Source organism: Mauremys reevesii, linkage group 4 (assembly GCF_016161935.1).
Source record: "Mauremys reevesii isolate NIE-2019 linkage group 4, ASM1616193v1, whole genome shotgun sequence".
NCBI classification, from domain to species: Eukaryota; Metazoa; Chordata; order Testudines; family Geoemydidae; genus Mauremys; species Mauremys reevesii.
Window position 1 is genome coordinate 14690439 of NC_052626.1, and position 17223 is coordinate 14707661.

Here is a 17223-nt window from a genome sequence, read left to right on the forward strand (position 1 = left end):
TCCTCGTTTATATCAACATAGGTTAATGGAGAATCAGACACAGCATGTGTGTTATGGTGTTTAAACTATTGCTATTTCTTTAACATTACCAAGGCTGGTGTTCTGATACCATTTTTCTTAACCGTTTTTTCCCAACTAATGGCACTTCAACATCTCTACCTTCATGCATTTCTTGCTTGTCAGTTGCAGTTCTTGAAGGGTCAGTATCTGCAGGGACATCAGCTGAATAAAACCACTCTACTGTGTTGCTTACGAAGCTAGGCTCTATGTATTGCATGCATTTGTGCTGAAGGCAGAAGACTTTTGCATAGACTCCTCTTACCATAAATGATATTCCCATGTTGAAATATCTATCTCCATCTTAATTACTGCAACAATAATATTGCTTTATTATTCCAGGGAGAAGGTAGTATAGCTATTAAGGAGAAGAAACAAGGGGATTCATTTTTCAGTTGTTTATGAAATCACTTTAGTGTCGTATTATGTCCCCATGTTGATATGGTTGAAATGTTAAAATAACCTGATTTAAAAAAAAAAAATCCATTTATTTCCAAATCCTTCCAATTACTTTCCACGGGTCATCTATTGACTTCTTACTACTGCAGTCAGCAATGTATACCATTAATCTCTTTATTAGCTGTTCTGCAGCAGGGCCCTGATTGGCTAGCTAGCAAGGTACTGATAGAGATCTAAATGGGACACCCCTGCATCACATGTGCCAAAGTAAATATAGTGTGTGAAAATGTCCCACAGCTTTAACAGGATTTACTTGCAGAATTCAGGCAATGTAATCTGTTAATGCAGTCATTTATATTTTCTGTTCCATGGGAAGGTATTTCTGCTTCACAGAGAGAGAGTGTCTGTGTCTCTCAATTGCTGACCCTGTTAGCCACGTGTCACTCCTCTCCTTTTTCTCTTGCTGCTATCACCAGTAATCAGAAAATGGGGTGAGGGAAAGATGGTATATCCTGCTGCCCACCACACCCCCACTTTTAATTGTGCTTTGGTACATTCCGTGGGGGCAGATCCTCAGCAAGTGAAAATTGTTATCGGCCTATTGAAGTAGGTGACCATTTGTACCCGATGAAGATGAGTTCTCATGCCTTTACCAAGTTTCTTCTATTGTTTTTGGTTCATAAATTAGGTTGTGGCATTACCCCCTATTTTTTCCACCCACAGTTCCTAGCTCTGACTACTAATGAAGCTGCTAATATTCATATAATGTCAGTGGGTGTAATCCTATTTATCCTGTCTTGGGCAAAATTTCCACTAGCTCAAAAATAGCTCTCCCCAAACACTGTGGGGAGAGATAGCTCAGTGGTTTGAGCATTGGCCTGCTAAATCCAGGGTTGTGAACTCAGTCCTTGAGGGGGCCATTTAGGTGTCTGGGGCAAAAATCTGTCTGGGGATTGGTCCTCCTATGAGCAGGGGGTTGGACTAGATGACCTCCTGAGGTCCCTTCCAACCCTGATATTCTATGAAGAGTGTGTAGGAGGGAGACTAGTATTTGGTCAGTATGCCAAAGAATATGGAAAACACTTCAAGACTAGCACCATGTACATGGTACACCCACTTTTTTTTTAAAACCCTCCTTTTAGTATATCTGAGTGGCTGAGTGAGAAATGTTAGTGTTCTAGGCAGTCGTTTCTCTAGCCTATGCACAAACACCAGTCCTGATGCTAAGTGAGTTTTGACCTTGCTATGGGTGGGCCAGGAGCAAAATTGTGTTGGAAAACATCCTTGCTAGCACCAATAATGTACTGTTATATCCCTGCTAGGGAGCTGCTAGTTTAGTATGGCAATACGATATTTTGGTATTACTCGCAGTCCTGTCTGAAAGCTTGTAGCACAGAGAAGGAGGGGAAGAAATAGCTAGCTGAACTTTTGATCCATCCTCAAAAAGTTTGGATTCAGTTCACTTCTAGTTTTGGGGCAAGGTTGTAGCCAGTTCTTCTTTTAGCTAGATTGGACAATAACAAAGGATTGATAAACCACTTTCCTTTCACAAATAGTCCCACAGCTATGAAATGCAGCAAGAGAAGCCCATTAACTGGCTAATACAAAGTAGTAGTTACCAGACTAAGCAAGATTATCTACAATGGAAGTGAGTTAGTTTTAGGTAAAAGAATAATAATGAACGGTTTGATCAAGATTTATAAAAACAAAAATTAGTTCAGATAGGCTGAAATCCTGATTGATTTTTTTTTAAATTTTCTCCTGAATCCCTTTTTAAGGCTCAAATATTTTGAAAATTCCCTCAACATATATACCTGCACCTTCACCAGCCCCTAATCACCCTTTCTTTCTCCACAACCCTCACTGGCAGACTCCATCTAAGCACTCTTTTCCTACATCTCCCTTGTTATCTGCTCATCTTCAATGAGTTTTCTGGCTCTCCCACTAGGTGGCTTTAGTCACTGTTCCTCTCTCTAATCCTCCTCTGGCCTCCTTTCCATGAACACTCAGCTTTCCCCATCCTCTGCCCTAATTGTACAAAGGAAAATATTTAAACTCTTGAGCATTTCATGTCACTCACAGAAGCGGTGCGATTGGTAACTGTAGGCATGTAGTGGTCAACATATGTTCTTACTTTGAGAAGATTGTTATAAGTGAACAATGCAACTTGCTTCCATGTAAGTACCTTATGTGTCTGACCCAAACCCCACTGCAGTCAATGGAAAGACATTCTCTGACTTCACTGGGCTTTGGGTCAGGTCCTTGTGTTACAAGACAGAGATTAGGGCCCCAATCCAGCAAAGCACTTTAAGCACTAAACTTTAAGCAAGGGAGTAGCTCTATTGAATTGACTGAGACTACTCCTATGCTTAAAGTTAATCATGTTCTCTGCTGGATTAGGGCTTAGGTGACAGCAGTCAAGGATATCTTAAAAGTTTACATCCCATAAAAGAAGAAATGCAACAAAATAACACAGTGAGATGATTTTTCAAAAGTGAATGGACCCAAATAAAAAATGTTCCATTTATATTTTGTCTTCCCTTTAGTGCACCTAGGAAAACATACCACTACTGGCTTCTAATGTGACACTGTCATCAGGGATACCTGTTCTCATGTTTCTGGTGCTAGGATGGTGTGTCTGGTGATTGCTGGGGGGCAAAAGGGCTATAGGGAGAAACCCCTGTGTGGGTGATGAGCCCTCAGTGAAATCCTGATCTAGATTGACTTAGTGCAAAGGGGTTGGTGAAAGTGGGCTACAAAGCACTGGTGGAGAGCAAAAGAGTCCTTTTGCAAAAACAATACAAAAAGCCCTTTCCTTATTGTGATGGGATCCCCACAGGGTGGAGCCTGGGATTGTGGGACTGCTGTGCCCCCTTAACTCTCTCCAGCCTGGGCTGCTATGCCTTGCTAGTGACCAGCAGCAAAACTCTCCAGCCCCCACACCCAGCTAGATTGCATGAATGCTCCCAGAACCACTCATGAAACACACAGAAAAAGGCATCTGAGCCAAAGTTCCCCAGCTCAGGAATATACCATCTTGCACTGTTCAAGATGGGCAGTACAGATTTATTAATTGGTTCACCACTTCATCACTGGAAAGTGATTATACACCAGCCTTTGCAACGCCTGAGATTTGCCACACACTTCATACAAACTCACTGGTAAAGATAACCAGTTAAACAAATGTATTGGCTATAAAAGATAGATTTTAAGTGATAGGTGAAAAGTCAGAGTTAGTTACCAAAAGAAATAAAATATAATTATTTTTAAAATATAATTAAACTCTCAACCCTATTAGACTGGGCAACAACTAAATTAAGCAGTTTTTCTCACCCACTAGATATTGCAGTCCTTAGTACACAGATTTCACCCTTTGAAATCTGGGCCAGTCTCCTCTGTTGGAGTCTTGTCGTCCTCTCAATGTCTTAGTTGCTTGCAGCATAGGTGGGGGCAGGAGAAAGGCCAAGAATGGGTCCCCGTGGTCTTTTTTTTTATACCCTCAGTCCCATGTGCTTGGAGAATGCAAGTCCAGACATGTCTGGGGGCATTGCTGAGTCTCCAGGCAAAGTTGAGCAATTCCCCTGGTGTGGCCTCATGCAGGTGAGTCATTGAATTGTAGCTCCCTTGCTGTACAATGGCTGTTAACAGCCCGCCCGGGCATTGGTTACTCTCCTTGGTGTTGCCTCTGGGGAGCTAATATCTGGCTGATTCCCCAACTTAAGCATGTTTTAGTGACAACCATACAACACAGTCTCATAACTTCATATGCACTGATGATATACATATATGGACAGAGAAATGACTTTCAGCAGATCATAACCTTTCCCCGATACCTTACAAGGCATGCTTTATATGTAAGATCACGACCACATAAAAATGAGGAATATGGGGGCAACAGGGGGCTCCCCCAATGTATAGAATGTCACACCTACCTCTAGTCAACTTGAGAAATTCAGCATTTAATTTCCATAATCAGCCATTTTTGTACCATAAGAAAGAGAGCATCTTGACATGTTCGTTCCTGGGGTTTTTAGCCTCTCTAAGCTTGTCAGTTGGTTGCTAAGGGGAAGGGAAGAAGGGATTCTGTTGAGATGAATGAAAAGCACAGCTAGCTTCCAGGTGTCAGTGAGTCATCAGGGAAGGAAGCCTTTTTTAAATGACCTCTAGAGTGAAAGAAACCTTGTGGATGTGCAGGAATTGAATTCTCCTGGAAGGTGCCAAGATTAATAGCTCTGGAGACCAAAGATCACCGAATACAGCACACAGGCAATAGGAGGGCTAGCTTCCACACACCACTCCCTAATGTATCTCAGGTCTGACTTGGAGGGTGCATTCCCAAGGGTTATCTCAGAACTCTGCCTCCATGCTAATCCAGTCCACTCAGTGGAGGCTGTGAACAATGTACCAGTTGTGATGTAGATGTCAGCCCACCAGGAGTTGGTGGAGAGATCACTAGTAAATTTCCCATCAATTTTCTAGTGCTTTCACTTTTTTCAGGTGATCTCCTGAAAAAAGGATATAACTGAATTTGAAGGGGTTCAGTGATGGTCAAGAATGTTTATGGGCAAAACCTTCTTTTGAAAAGAAATTTAAAAGGCTAGGACTATTTCTTATAGAGAAAAGAAAAATAAGTGTGGACATAAGGCTATACAACATAATGAATGGTAACGAAGATAGACCAGGAATTCTGTTCCCTCTGTCTCATAAGAACAAACCAAGCTTCTTGTATACCAGGCCATTGTTATCCCTGCTCTCTTGTACATTGCCAAAACCTAGGTCATGTACAGCAGACACCTTAAGGTTCTTGTTGTGGAGGCACCATTGGTGATATCGTTCATCTTCCAAATCAAGTGGGATGACCGACACACCAACATCAGTGTTCTGTCCTAAGCCAGAACCTCCAGCACTGAAGCTATGATCATCTACCACCAACTCCACTGGGCTGGTCCTGTTCTTCAAATGCCAGAAAATCATTTCCTGAAGCAGGTCATGTTCTCACAACTGAGTCATGGCCAATGGATGAGGGGTGGGCAAAAAAGCACCTCAAAGACCCCCCTCAAAGCCAACAAGAAGTGTGATATTAACATAAACTCATGGGAAACCCAAGCCCTCAACCAACCAAAATGGAAAAGGACCTTGTGGCAAGGATCCCAGTATTTCAAGATCCAATGGAGACAACAGGAAATGGAGAAACAGGAAAGGAGGAAAGAACACACTGCAGCCCAACTCAACAATCCAGATCTGTCCTTTCCATTGGGAAATGTGTGCCCCAATTTTGATAAGAACTGGGGATCCTGCATCAATCTCTTTAACCACCTGCAGATCCACCAGCGATAACTGGCTATGATTTCATGGAAGACGATCATCCTCTAACTCTGGTCTCCAAACGACTTCTGTCAAGTGTCACCATTGGTGATCTCTCAGAGTGCACAAGATCAAGATATGTTACATCGTTCCCAAAAATCAAACAGTCAACAAGGATAAAGACCAACCGTACAGAAGACAGACTTTATTGTACCATCCCTTTCTTTACCATTAAGAATACATTTTGGTCACTTGCAAGAGGTCTCCAGTGAGAACTTGGACACACTCCAAAGGAATATACATTCCCTTTTGCGTTATGTCAATGTTACGCACTATAATGTTGTATGATGGTCACAGATCATTATTGGAAGTCATGCCACATTTCTTAATCTGATAAGAACTGAAATATTTTTTTTCCATTTGCAGCCCCATGTGTCAGTGTGGTTAGTATACTAGATTGCTTCAGGCTTTGTCTCTCCCAATGCCAAAATGTTGTAAGGCTTTGCCAAAGAGATTATCTCCTGATTCTGTTTGCTGGGATTTTGAAATACAGTTCTTTCTGTCCCCCTGGATGACCTTGTCTTTGTCCTTCTGTTCCTCCTGGAATTCTGTATTTGTCGTTCTGTTCCTCCTGGCATTAACATCTGGGTTAGCTTCTTGTTATATTGCCCATTTCTTTCTCTTGGTACCATAGTAGCACTTACAAAACATCTTCCATTTTGAAAGATTCTACTGGCCTGAGATTTTAAGGCCATAAAATTACATCCCTTTTTTTTTTTTTGACCAGCTGGACTCTCTAGTTTTTCATTTCTGTAGGGACTCGGCTGGATTTGCCAACAGTATCACTGAGTGTAATGTAGGCATCTTGATCATAAGGTTGCCTGTTGTTTCCATTTCTCCCTTGATCCTTCCTCAGCTCAGAGCCTGATCCGAGACCCATTTAAGTCTATGGAAAACCTTCTATTGACTTCAATGTACTTTGGATCAGATCCTCAGAAAGGATTTAGGAATAACTTCCTATGGTAGGAGCATAAGGCAGCACACATCATTCTCCCCCACCTTTAATGGTCATTTGTAGTTGGAATCAGTCAACAAGTATGCACTTATAATTACAGCATAGAAATGTTACTTGGCAGAATAAATAAGAATCAATAGGGTAGATAAAATCAGTTCAGTTGCGAGACAATGAAAACACAAATACACCATTGTAAAGTTACTGGTGCTTGAAACAAATGCCTTGTGTTTGATATGAATAATAAAATAGGTGTAATCATTCATTCAGTGTCTAATCTTGAATATATTGCTGTGAAGATGCAGAAGTGGGAGCAGTGTTATATTTCTAGTCAAAGCCTGAGGAAGGCAGTAATGACACAAGGAAGGCAGCACAATACATTTTCTTTGCTTATACAGCATCTAAGCTGGTAAGATCTAAATAAATCCCCATCCACCTTCCCAAAGATTTTGCACATCAATTTAAAAGCAGACCAACCATCACCCACAACCCCACATCCACGCAGACATATGGCAGTGAAACTGTATCAAAGGGCCACTTGGACTTTCTATTATAAAGTATCTGGGTTTTTTTGAGCGGTTTATAACACAGTCATTTTATTTGACTTCAGGCTGAAACTTGTCCTACATGAACTCTGCCTGGCAGAGAATTTAACTTTGTTTTACAGATACTGTGGGGGGAAGGAGGAAGGGAATATATTCCAGTTTCTGAAGCATTTTAATTTTATTTATTTCTGCTGTGATTTTTATGAAATACCCCCAGACAATCTCAGTGCGCAGATGTGACTTTTTAAAAATACAGAACATAAACCTGTAACAAATGTCACCCCTGAACTAGGTTCATTCCAGGGCCTGTGCCAGTAGAAAACCCGAAGCACAGCCCTGATGGAGAGGGAGAGAGAAAGTCCAACAAGATGAGTGTGGCTGTCACATTCTCCCTCGTCCCCCATAGTTGGGGGAGGCTAGACATGAGCGCCAGAAGCTTCCTAGAAGTGTGGTGGGGGGCATCAGTGCCTGGACTGTAGCCCCATCCCCTTCCCCCAAGGCCCCACCGCTCATGCCTCTCCACCCCTTCCCACGAGGACCCCTGCCTGCTAAGAAGCAGTGGGCTGGGAGGATCCTCGGGAGAAGAGGTGGAGCAGGGGTGGGAGGAGGAGCAGCGCAGGCAGGGCCACAGGGTAAGAGGACAAGCAGGAGCAGGAGGAGCGCAGGTGAGGCTAAGGCCCAGGCTACCTTTCAGTGGCGACGTTCCAAAGGTGGCAGCCTGGTGCGTCTCCAGAGGGAGGTGCACTGCATCCTGTTTGGGGACGCTTAGCCTCCCCTTGCCTCTTATACCCGTCACCCATGGCTAACACTACCCAAAAAATGAGAAGCACTGGTCAGAGCCATCTAAGGCTATACTGCATTAAGGTGTATAGGAATAGTGTAGTATCCCTTTAAATAGTTTCTGAATCTTCTAGAGATCCTCACTCTGTTCCATTTTAAAAGCTGCCAGACCCAGCCAGAGCAGTAGTGAGTGTCTGTAACTGGGGCTTGCATGTTTATGTATATTTATTAAACACCATTAACTGGGACTTGGCTATGTGCACATGGTTTCCTTGTGTTGTTTTTTGTCGGGTCAAGAGCAAAAGACACACTGGTGTGATGCGCACACAGAACTTGAACTTTATTTTCTGGCCCCTGTCACAGACCAAGATTTGTGGAAGCTTTGTCCTTGTCTTATTAATATTCACTGACGGTTGCAAACACATCCCTGATGACGGCTTCAGTGGGGGCTCTGCTTAAAGCTACCTCTATGTAGGAGGGTGGAGATGTAAAATGTCAGCTGTATTGCTCTGCCATGGTGAGTCCTCCCCGTAGGAGCATAGGCCTGATCTGGCCCCATGTGTAGACTCCCCAACAATGGCGTTAGACTCCTTTACCAACAGTCACCCCACTCAAGCCAAAGCCTGGAAGAAGGGATGGTGTTCACACTGTACCCTGAGGTCAACAAACTCTGACTTCGGAGCAATAAGGAAATCAAATCCTTGAGCTGATGACTCTGAACTGCTGAAAGCCTCCTCTCTAATTCTAGGGCCTGTCAGCAAAGGCCTTCCACTGATCTTTGTTGCCACAATGGAGGATAAGGAAAGAAGCTGTTTTAGCCAGGAAGTAAATGGTAGACAGGTGATTATGTTAGGGGCTTGCACACTGGTCCATGTAGCATAGAATGGACCAGATCCTTCATCCAAAAATCAAATCAAATCCAAACGGAACCTTTGAGACTTTCATTTTTTTTTGTCTCTTTCTACTTAACTTCGTTTTAGGAGGGAAATAGAAATACCACGAGAAAAGTTAGTCTTGCGCTATTTCTAACCCCCCTGAAATCAAGGGATGAGATGGATTCTTCATCACTTGGAGTCTTCATATCCAGATTGGATGACTTTCTAAAAGAGGCTGTAATTCAGCCAGAAGTTATGGGCTTGTTGTAGGTGAAATTCTATGGCCTGTGTGGTGCAGGAACTCAGACTAGATCATAATGGTCCTTCTTGACCTTAATAAACTATACTGGGACTCATGAGAGAGTCCTCTTTCTAGACCAAAGTGGCTTCAGTGAGGGATGGCTAATTGAGCCGAAGTTTAACACCTTGTTATGGTCACCTTTTGCAGGCCAACTGTTGCGGCAATACAAAAGTAAGATTGTAGAGGCTAAAGCAGAAGCAAACAAGTCCTACTATGATGATGTTCTGCTAGCCTACCAAATAACTTCAGTCTTTAGAGCATATGTAGGTGGTGATTGATGTAATTCAGATATACTGCAGAGTGCATGAGCATGCGGAAGATATTAAATTCAGCCAAGTTTCCCTTTAAATATAGAAAAATCCATTTTACTCTCTTTCGTTGCAGAAAAATGCTTAGCTTGGTATCTAGACACCTTGTATGTTTGCTCTTAGTCTTAAGGAAAGAGTGGTATTTTTGCTTGTTTTTCAGATCTATCACGGTATTGAACTACGTTTTAAATTTCTCATTTCCTTTGTTAAAACTATAATATATAGTGTCCCTGGAGGAAAAGCAAATACCCATGCAATGTGCACATATTTTATCAGAGTGTGTCTCTAATACTGGTGTGTAAATATATAGACGAGAGATTCAAAAGACTGTGACTGGTCATCTTAGAAAATTGACGACTAAGGGGAAACATGACTGAGGTCTATAAAATCATGAATGATGTGGAGAAAGTGAATAGAGAAGCATTATTTAATCCCTCACATAATACAAGAAGCAGGGGTCAAACAATGAAATTAATAGGCAGCAGGATTAAAACAAAGAAAAGGAAGCACTTTTCCACACAATGCACACTCAACCTGTGGAATGCATTCCCCGGGGATGTTATGAAGGCCAACAGTATAACTGGAATCAAAAAAGAAGTAGGTAAGTTCCCGGAGGACAGGTTCATCAATGGGTATTAGCCAAGATGATCAGGGACACAACCCTATGCTCTGGATGTCCTTAAATCTCTGACTACTAGAAGCTGGGACTGGATGACAGGGGATGGATCACTCAGTAATTCCCCTGTTTGGTTCATTCCCTCAGAAGCATCTGGCACTGGCCACTGTTGGTAGACAGGATACTGGGCTAGATGGATCATTGGTCTGACCCAGTATGGCCATTTGTATGTTCTTAATATGTGTATATAATATTTATATTTAGTAACTGCAACACATTAAAAATGTCCTTTATTACTGAATTCAATTGAAAGTCTTTACTATCCTTTTAATGAGATTTTAAAAAAATGATAAACTACACTCTGAAAATAAGTGATAAACTTGTATAGAAATGATAAAACATCCATAATTTCAGGCACATTATTATTATTATAATCATTATTTGTATTAGTGATGCTAGAAGCACCAATGTGATCAGAGCCCCAGTGTGCTAGGTGCTGTACAAACACCTAATGGGAGACAGTGCCTGCTCTGAAGAGTTTATCATCTAAATAGGCAAAAGGTAGGAGGGGAAACTGAGCCACAGTGAAGTGAAGCATCTTGCCCAAGATCATAGAGCAGAGCTGGGACCAGCACTCCGGTCTCCTGACTACCATCCCAGGGTGCTCTTCACTAGGTTATACTGCCACCTGTAAAATTTAACATGGAGACTTCAGTATATACTATAGAGAACAAACCTGTATTGGCAGAGTGATAAATTGGATGGCCTCTGATGGTGGCATTTAATCAACAAAAAGCTACCCAAATTAGTTACTATTTAAAGTATAGGGGAAAACTATAGTACCTTAGATAACTTTGTGTGATAGCGCTTGATGAATGCTGACCTGAGCTGTATTTCTACATCCAGACTCCATTATCTGCAGAACTGACCAATCATTCGTGGCTATTTTTTTTTTGCAATTAAAAAAATATATTTTGTGAAGACATTTCCAAAAAATTTGACCAATTCTATTTGTTTATAGGTGAAATATATAAATGGCTAATGACAAAGAGGGATCTTCACTGCCTAGTATTCTAGTGGATATTTACAGTGGCTTTAAACTCTTAAACCCCCCCTATTGCCTTAGATAAATAGCTAAGATTATCTCAGTGTGGGTTTGAGGCCAGGAGGTGGCCTCTCTTGTCTTGATCTATCAGTGCACTTAAGAATGAGCCTAATTTTAGGCACAGGAGTGATCCCACTGAAATCAGTGGGAATGTTCATGTCCTTAGGTACCTTACTGAATCATGGTCTAAATCTTCTATAAAGAATAATATGAATTTTGAGGTAACCTTATTTATAGGAGGTAAAACTGGTACGTTTGTAATGATGACCATGGTATAGGTGCTCCGTATGTTGGTCTTCATGAGAGCAGACAGCTAATTACCTAATTATTATAGGTCACAAATACAAAATCAACTCCAGTTATGCTATATGTCCACACTATGAGATACTTAAGCACATGTCTAGCTTTAAGAACATGAATACTCCTAATGAAGTCAATGAGATGACTGACATGCTTAAAGTTAAGCATGTTGTACAAGGGTTTGCTGGGGCTCAACCCTCAGTATCTTGCAGAATCAAGACTGTAATTGCTGGGAGACTAGGTGGCGTTTACGTGACTGAATTGGAAGTTTTCTAGAACTGGGTGAGGACACCATTTTAATGCACATTATAAAGGAAACAGCTAGGACTGAAGCAATCTTAGATCTCATAATGACTAGTTATGAGACATCATAAGGGATATATAAATTGGGGAACAGTTATCACATAACCATTAGATTTGACTCAATATACAAAGAAGTAGAGGTGGAAGGGGCAACTAGAGCTTTGAATTTGAAAGACCAATTTCAACCACATGAGAGAATTGATAGGCACAGTTAATTGGACAGTGTTGGTGCAGGATCAGAATACATACAGGAAGGCTGGAATAGATTTGAGTGCTCTAATGAGGCTCAGCAAAACTATATTCTTCTTGGAAATAAATATTCAGAGGGGAAAAATGGTTGTGCTAGATAAACTAAGGAGATTGTGGACGAAAATTCTGAAGAAAAACAGTGTGCATGAAAGGACTAAAATTATCGAGGCGGCAGAAAAACAGCAGTAGGAGAGTTTGACATCTAGCCTCTTCTACAAAGATCGTAAAGTTCAAATCAAACTCATCTCTGAAAGACTGAAGTAAAACCATTACATCAGTGGACTTGCTGCAGATGTAAATGGTACAAGATATGCTGGCTAAAACAAATATCAGTAAGTTGTCAGATCATTATAGTATTAATTTCAGAATTCTGAAATTAACAAGTTCCCAGGCTGCTTTAAAAAAAAAAAAAAGTAGGTTGCAGAGGACTGGGACAGAATCTGAGAGGATGATGCGATGGGAATAGTTCAAAAGAGAATTGTAGAAAGCTGTCACCCCCATGCAAAAGGTAAGCCAACTCACTACAGGGCACTTAAACCAATCATATTTCACCTATTCTTCGAGTGTCCCTAAGCCTCTGACTTCCAGAAGCTGGGACTGGATGACAGGGGGTGGATCACTTGATAATTGCTCTGTTCATTTCCTCTTACGCATTTGACATTAGCCACTGACAGAAGATAGGATAATGGGCTAGATGAACCATTTGTCGACCTAGTATGGCCATTTTTATGTTCTTAAGTAACATTCATAGTAAGCATAGTTCAGTTATGGTTCATAGACTCTTCCTAAATGTTATTGCTCCTCTTCCTTCAAGTTTCTTTTTACACTCTGCTTTTCTTTTTTTTTCTAGAAAAACACTCTATTCTGTCATTTAGGGTGTTTTGCTTTGCTTTGCTTCTGTCACTTAAGCATGATGCAGTTACATTAAGAATGAACCAAAATGATATTGAATCCAACATGTTTATAATTTATACTTCTCAAAAATCCAAAAGAATTTATCGTGTGACTTGGGGTACATCTACACTACCCGCCCGGGTCGGCGGGTAGCGTTCGACTTCTCGGAGTTTGACATATCGCATCTCATCTAGACGCGATATGTCGAACTCCGAACGCGCTCCCGTCGACTCCGGAACTCCACCACCGCGAACAGCGGTGCTGGAGTCGACGGGGGAGCCGCGGACTTCGATCCCGCGGCGTCTGGACGGGTGAGTAGTTCGAACTAAGGTAGTTGCATACCTTAGTTTGACCCTCCCCCCTAGTGTAGACCAGGCCTTAGTCTTATCATGCACCTTCCATTCTGTTAACATGCTTAATATATTATTTAAAGAGAGGAACATTTTCAAAAACACCTAAGTCCCATTTTAAAAAGTCACATGGGGCCAAATTTTTAAAGGCATCTAAGGATTTTTAGGTGTCTAAGGCCCAGATGTTTCATGGTATGTAGATACCTAACGATCAAAGGGAGTTAAGCACGTAGATACCTTTAAAAATCTGGGCCTTAAAAGCTTCAGTTTCACTGACTAAGTGACTTTTGAAAATGGAGCTTAGCTTCCTAAATCACTTAGGTGCTTTTGAAAATGTTGCCCTTTCCCTTGATTTTCATGGAGCTATTTTGGATTTACATGGCTGCAAATGCAGTGTATTTACACCAGTTTCCAGAGCAGAATTTAGCCTTGTGACGTGGTTGTGAGGGATATCATGACACATATAGAAAGAGCAGGGCTATTAACCATGGGATCCTTCCAAAATTCCAGTGTGGGCACTTAGGGCATTCTGCTTTTCTAATCTTCTCCCGCAGGTTCTTTTGGAAAGGTCTGTACTTCACCTCTTGTGCCAAACATATGTGAAATGTCACCGTATACTGTTCACTCCAATGTGGCTGTATTTCAGTGGTGGATAAAGAGCTTGTCTGCATGGTGCATATGTGCTCACCAGCTGGAGTGTAAACAGACGGTGATGGATTTGTAATCGGCCTCATCTTCACCAAAGCTTTTGATGAGTTACTTTAGCTGTCTGTGTGAGATTGGTAATCAGTGATGACGTGAAAGGTTTGGGAATGGTTACCAGTGTGCTGACCTGGGCAAAAATTGGCTTATGGTAAGAGAGCAGATGGATGGTAAAAATGATGATATAGCCACATAGAAAAAGGCCTGGAGTGGACTCCTACAACACTCTGTGCTGTGACCTATGCTTTTCAATATCTAAATCATCTGGAGGCCAGGATACATTGCTGCATTTCAAAATGTATAGTGAATATTGAGACAAGAGGTTGCACTGCTCTTCAGGGCTTCATTCAATTACAGCAGGGTCTAGACAGATTAGAGAAATGAGCGAGGAGGTGTTAAATTAAATTCAGTATCCTGAAGTGCAAGGCTGGTGCACTTTGGGAGAACAAATGCATATAAACGGATAAAGAGCTGAGAGTAACTTCTGAAGAAATTGATCAAGGGGTGCCGGTGAATAATTTATGGTACGGTGGTGTCAGAGGGAGGGCGGGGCAGATATATGGCAGCTGTAAGATAAACACATCAAATACTTGGATGTATTCACAATGGAATTAGTTACAAAGCTAAGGAACTAATGATTCCAGTATCTAATGGCCTCACTTGTCACGACTCTCTTGGAATTCTGCATGCTATTTTGGCCCCACACTGAGAGAGGGAGGCATGAAAAACCTGGAAAAACTCCAAATAAGACAAACTGAATTATTTGCAGGATAGAGGGAGTATCCAAAAAAAAAAAAAAGCTTTGCTAGCTCAGTGTGTTCAGCTTTGCAAAGAAGGCTGAAGGGGAATCTAATTTTGCATTCTCTTTCCAGCTAGTGTTTTTACAGTAGTCTCTGTAGTTAGAACAGGAAATTCTGGGAACAGGGCAGTTAACTGAACAGCTGCAGGTAGCAAACGACCAGTTCTTCAAAGCAAACAATGTAAATAAAAATAGAAAATCCTTTTGAAAAACCTTTTCTCACTTTAGATCCCAGGAGACTTCCTCTGGCCACTGGCTAAGCACCTACAGTGCCAGAGAGAGTGGGGAGCGAGCACCCCTTTAGACACTTAAGAACTGGCTTTGCTGATATCAACAAGGATTAGCGAACTTGTTGAAGGGCTGGTGAAGAAATATTCTGGTGTTAGAGCAGAGCTGGTTGATACATTGCCATGAAACATTTAAGTTTGTTTGAATTAGTATTTTCTGGCAGAAAATTGTTCCATCAGAAAATTGTCTAAGTGGATTGTTTCAAATGTAGTGCAATGGACTATTATAACACATAAAATATAATATACATTCAGAATGAAGCACTTGGAGAAGATCATTTGTATATTCCCAAAATGAAAGTTTTCAGACATTTTGTTTTGCTGAAAATTTCAAAATGTTGACTTTGTTCTGATTCAGGACAAAAGCAAATTTCAAAATATTGCAAGTTCCCATGGAGCGGAAATTGAGTTTCAACCAGTTCTGATTAACAGTCCCTGCTCTTTTTGAAGGCCCATGAGAAAAAGCAGACTCCGTGGACTGCTCCTTCCCACCATGAGCAAGTCGGTAAGGAGTTGTAGAGACTTGACTTTGCCCCCTAATGTGCTGTTTGGCAGAACTGGCAGTGAATGCTTCCTCCACCAGTCTGTCCCAGGTGAAGAGATAGTCACAGTTCCTTTCCTTAGGTCTCCAGGGATGGTGCACAAACCCATATTTGTGGGGCTTTTACTCAATCTGTCTCTGAGTAAGTAAAATTCCACTCCTTCTGATTTCTGTTTTGGGAGATTCAAATATTATTTTTCGTTACTGTTGCATGATAAAATAATGATGTAATTACTCAAAAGCGAATGACAGGAGTGAAAAATGCTTTACTAAAGACACAGGAATTTCAAAAAGAAAAAGGCTAGTCTGGAGGCTAAGATAGGAACCGCTGAATTAAGGCTGAGCAAATAGGCTTACACATTCTTGTCTTAATTCAAGCTGCCAACGTGCCTTTGGGTCTTTTCCTGCTTCCTTTGTTTTTCTCTTCACACAATAGCGAGAAGGAACGTTGCAGTGGTAATTCTGATTTGCAGACTAAATTCTCAGGTTTATTGCTTTAGGGTTATGCTGCCCCCTTAACACTGTTTAAACACAATCTTGGAGAGCTGCATTTGGTTGTTTGTTTAAAGTCCAGGCCACGCCTTTATTAAAAGGAGTCTCTCTGGTGTACTTCATTGAGTACTGTACTTCCAGGAGTATAACAGCTGACTGGGTGGTGTGCACATTGCAACATTGTTGCATTTATCTCTCCCCACCCCCCAATTGGCTGGGGATTGCACTAATTAGCACAACCTGGAAGTGGCTGGAAACTTTCAATATTGTTGGAGCAATTCCACTAACCAAGCTAGAAAGATGCTCTAATGTCTATGATTCACTGCTGCCTGACTGCTTGCTCCATCCACCAGTGCAGTGACAACTTGTCCTAACAGCAAAGAGTCCTGTGGCACCTTATAGACTAACAGACGTTTTGGAGCATGAGCTTTCATGGGTGAATACCCACTTCGTCGGATGCATGTAGTTGAAATTTCCACGGGCAGGTATATATATGCAAGCAAGAAGCAAGCTAGAGATAACGAGGTTAGTTCAATCATGGAGGATGAGGCCCTGTTCTAGCAGTTGAGGTGTGAAAACCAAGGGAGGAGAAACTGGTTTTGTAGCTGGCAAGCCCATTCACAGTCTTTGTTTAAGAATTGGTTAAATTGAATCAATTACATACAGTAATGGCAAAGTTCTTGGATCAGGCTTGTAGCAGTGATGGAATAAACTGCAGGTTCAAATCAATGATCAGTGTTGGTCTCTGTCTGAGAGGTTGGAGCAAATGTGGTTGTACCTCAGCGCTTGGCTCTAGACAATGGATCGTGTGGTGTGTCCGGGGTGGAAGCTGGAGGCATGAAGGTAGGCATAGCGGTCGGTGGGTTTTCGGTATAGGGTGGTGTTAATGTGACCATCACTTATTTGTACTGTGGTGTCTAGGAAGTGGACCTCCCGTGTAGATTGGTCCACGCTGAGGTTGACGGTGGGGTGGAAGCTGTTGAAATCGTGGTGGAATTCTTCTA